Below are 4773 nucleotides of genomic sequence, written 5' to 3' on the forward strand. Positions count from 1 at the left end.
TTATCTGCAGCTACCCAAACCAGGAAAACTGCGAGTCACTCACCCTCCAAGGTAAGAGGTGCTGATGAGAATTGCCCAGTTGTGCAGAATAGCAGAAATCTGCAACATGTGGTCTTTGACACAACCAGGACTACCAGCCCATAAGCCTCCTATGTGATAGTTTCCATTGGTTTTTGAGAGAGAATCCTGAGCCAACACCAAAAATGGCCTCAGTTTGATACTTATTTTGGGGAAATTTTTAGTTCATGATTTAGCAGCCAGGTATCTCTGAATGCATCTACCACTGCTGTCATAACTATGATCATATACCAGGTGCATGATCAATGGAAGCCAAATTAGGAATGAAGACATTAATTGCTTTGAGTGTAGATAACAGTGAGTTTTCACATGCATTATCTAATGTGCTTTTCACAAGAATCCTCTTTATTTAGGCATTTAATAGATGAGGCCATTGAAATATAGGTAGAGATTTGCCCAAGCTCTCAAAGTTGCTCATAAAGTAGCGTACCTTACAGAGTGAAAGGGCTGATGTTCAGATACAAGTCTTTTGACTCTACACCTGGTACTTTTTCCAATGATCCTGGAGCTGCTTTTCCCATAGATTTTTTCAAAAGCTTCTAATTAATACTAGTCCTAGTTGTGCCCTGGTTAAAGAAACTTCTGTGTGAACGACCTGTTTCCCTGACTGGGAATGGTCAAAGACACTAAATCACACATCAAAACTGACATTTACAACTCCTATTTTTATTGCCTATACTTCAGAAAGTGATAAGTATCAATCTGGCTTCTGGCGTTTAGGGCTAAAAAAATTCTGAAGCAATATGATTGACTGTGCTCTGTTTCTGTTGTTCTTGTTTGTGTTTTTAGAGTCAATACTGTAATCCCTGGACTTAAATAGAAAATATTCATTCAAAAGATTCTGAAGATAGCATCCAAGAACTGTAACCAATTACTAACTTATTAGGTAATATCACTGGTCAAACTAGCTCTGAGTACAAGCCAAATAAAAATAAAAGAAGATATGCCTATGGAGTTTCCGAGGTATTACTGTGGTTATGTGGTGGAATTGTTTCCTCTTCTTTTTTAAAAGATATGTAATACATATTTATTGTAGACTTTTGGAAATAAACACATAATGAGGAAATTTAAAAACTGCAATACCATTACAATACTTTATTTCCTAGTAAAGATAATCAGTTATAACATTTATAATATTTTCTTCTAAACATTATAATTTTATAAACTTAGAACCCTCTTGTGTGCATGGTTCAGTCTCCTGCCTCTTATCTCTACTTTTTTCCTCCTTAGGTTTTTGCCATAGAGCGTGTGCATTTGCCACAGAGAGAGACAGTGAGAAAGAGAAAGTGAGAAATCACCCTGCAGGGGGATGGCCATGCCACAGGCCCTTCTCCTTCTTGTACTCCTTCTGGAGAATGCACACACATGTGCCCAGGGTGATTTTCAAGCTGCCAGGTCCAAGATTTGAACTGCAGTTGACCATGTGGGAGTCCAGTACCTAAACCAACACACGTGCCCCCTAATGTTGTTGAATTTTCTTTAAATAAATCAAAATAAAATTTTAATACTTTATCATGAAAAATGTAATAAGCAGGTCAGATCCTCTTTTATGGATTAATATTCTTCCTGCATAATAAAACCATGTTGAAAGTCAGTTTCACATTTTTATAGTTTTTTTTACATTTTTCTGTCTGTCAAATATTTTCTCCTATTGCACTCCACACCCACCTTCCACCACTCTCTCTACCAACCACTTTCCATCCCTAGTCTCTAGCATCCACACCCATTTCTCCACCATCACATCTTCAGATCGCTCAACTTCTGCCATAGTCACTCAGTACAAATTCAGTGGGGGTATACAGTATGTATCTTTCAAAGTCTGGCTTACTTCACTTAATATTAAGTCTTCTATAGTCAACCATTTTGAATCACATGATAGGATCTCATTGTTTCTTATAGCTGTGTAATGTTCCACAATCTATACGTGCCACAGTTTTTCAACCCAGTGATTAGTTTTGGACACTTAGGTTGGTTCCATGTTTCAGCAATTGAGAATAATTCTGCAATTAACATGGATATGCAAGTGTCTTTCCAATTGAGTGTTTTTTGTTTGTTTGTTTGTATCCTTTGGGAAAATACCAAAGGAATGAGGTTACTGGGTGTTAGAGAATTTCTATTTGTAGGTTTTTGAGAAACCTCCATATTGTTTTCCACAGAAGTTGAATGCATTTACATTCCCAACAACAGTGTAAAAGGGTTCCCTCTTCTAATCTTGCAGCGTTTATATTTTACTCTATCTTTAGAAAAATAGTTAATTTTCCTGTGCTTAGTTTACAAGTTTATAGAGCTCAATGACTACTTCTGTTTAAGGTGCAATGAAGCAGAGTTTGTTTTGTTCCACAGGGCATCAATCAAGATAAGCTAAATTATAATTCAATAACAGGTAATCTCCAAATCTTAGGACTCCACATTATGAAGGTTAATTGCTCACTCACTCAATGTGTCCACCTTCAATTAACAGGCAAGTCTGCTTCCTGTGATTCTCGTGCTGAGACCTGGCTGATAGAAGAGCCATTATCTGGGATATTCTTGTCACTGTGGTTAATGGGCAGTGAGTCTTATAGGTTCTTATAGGTTCTCAAATGACATGTGTTTATCTCCTACATCTCTTTTATAGGGACAAGTAACATGACCTTACCTTACCCCACCACAAGAGGGCCAGGAAGTACAATCCCATCAAAGCAGAAAGCTAGATATATTTGATATACCCTATTTGCAGTTTAGAAAGAAAAAAGGGGCTCTTTACAAGGACCAGCAGGTAGCATAGTGGTTAAATCCCACATAGTCAACTGCAGTTTGAGTCCTGGACCCAGTGGCTTGAAACTCACACCAGACATATGTGTGTATATGTGCCCAAAGTCCCAAGAGAAGGATGGAGGAGAAGGGATTGTGGCATGGCCATCCCCACAGGAGAGTGATTTCTCACTTTCTGTCTCTCTGTCTCTTCAGCAAGTACATATATCCTACAGTAAAAATGTCTCTGTAAAAAAAAAATGGGGACAGTAGGTGGTGTGATGGTTAAGGACACTGGATGTAGAGGGCACTGCATACGGAAGCCATCTTGAGCTATCCGCCATCTTGAGCTATCCACCATCTTGGAAACCATTAGGCTTCACTTCCTCACTGAGCAAACCGGTTCTCAGAAATCATGTGACCAAACGTTCTCCCCGGAAATGGTTGGGTTTCTAGGCAACGGGAGAGATCCACCCACATCAATGATTGGTTCATGCTGTTCTATCTCATTTGCATTTCGGGCAACCAATTGGTGCCCACCAGCTGTATATAACTTGCCATTTTTCCTCAATAAACGGAAGAGGAGGAAGACAGAAGAAGAAGAAGATTTGATCAGCACCTCGTATTGTATGTGCGTGTTTGTCCCATCTCTCACTCCGTCCCCCAGGGAACCTGTTCAACTGTCCTGCGGGTCGGGACAGCTGGACTCCCACATGTCTGACTGGGGTTCAAGTCCCGGATGCGGCAGCATGCTTTCTCTCTTTCTCTCCCTCCACTCCCCCTTTGTTCCTCTCTAGTCAAATTAAAACAAATTCATTGAATATTTTTTAAAAAAGAGAAAAGAAAGAAAAAAGACACTCTTTTCAAGATTTTCAATTATTTTCACTTTCCTTTTTAAGTTTATTTCTTCCATCAAACAGAGAGATGAGGCACTTCTGACAGAAGGCATACTTCTGATCTTCAGGCCACCACCCACCTCCAGTCCCAGCTGGCTCTGATCACAAGCATGTGCATGTGTGCCCACCAGCCTCAGAGAGGTCTTGAGACATAAACCCAGGACCTTTCTCATGTGGGTCCAGTTGTGTTCACAATGCATCATCATCTGGGCCCTATTATTCTGATTCTTATCTTTTGCGTATTCCTGTTCATATAGGAATCATTGGAAATAGTATAAAATGTATACTTTAAAGGGCATTTGGGAAACAACACAAATTCGGAGCGGTCCATGTCCTGTTACTCATTCATAGCATAACATCTAAGCACCCATGCTTCCTTCAACGTACCCAATATTCATTGTGCAGATGTTTATTGAGCAGTAGGTAGACAGTGATGCACAAGCACGAGGTGGTAACTTCACTCATGGAGTGACGTACCTGGGGGAGACAGCCCACCTTGTACCACTCTACAGTGACAGAGGGAGAACGTGCCACAAAGAGAGGGGGCACTCGATCCAGCTCAAATGTCAGAGGAGCTTTCCTGGAGGGTGGTTCATCTAGGCTGAGACACAAGAAAGCAGAGAATATATTTTTGTATATTTCCTTTCCCTCCATTTGCCCCTAAGCTTACTTTTTTATTTCTAGCTAACTGTAAGGTGGACGGGGGGAGGGGTGGGGGGTGAGTGGAGGGAGGGGAACAAGGGAAGAAAAAGAAAAAAGTATGTTTAATTGACAAAAAAGGGAAGCAATTTGTTGCTGCTCATGTGTATAGTAATGTGTTTGTCTTGACTGATATGCATGGTGTTCACGCTGGAAAAGAAATCCTGCACATTGTAAAGACATATGTGAGTAAATGAAGAAAGAAAGAAAGAAAAAGAAAGAAAGAAAGAAAACTATTTAGCCAGATTTGTATACTGCTTCACAGAAAAGTAGGTCTTTAGATTGTTTCTTTTTGTTTGCTTTAATTTGTTACAGGACTCCTGCACTTACAGGAGAGAGACAGAGAAGAAGAATGAGAAATCATTCC

The sequence above is a fragment of the Tupaia chinensis genome, unplaced genomic scaffold (genome assembly GCF_000334495.1).
Source record: "Tupaia chinensis unplaced genomic scaffold, TupChi_1.0 Scaffold000410_1, whole genome shotgun sequence".
NCBI lineage: Eukaryota > Metazoa > Chordata > Mammalia > Scandentia > Tupaiidae > Tupaia > Tupaia belangeri.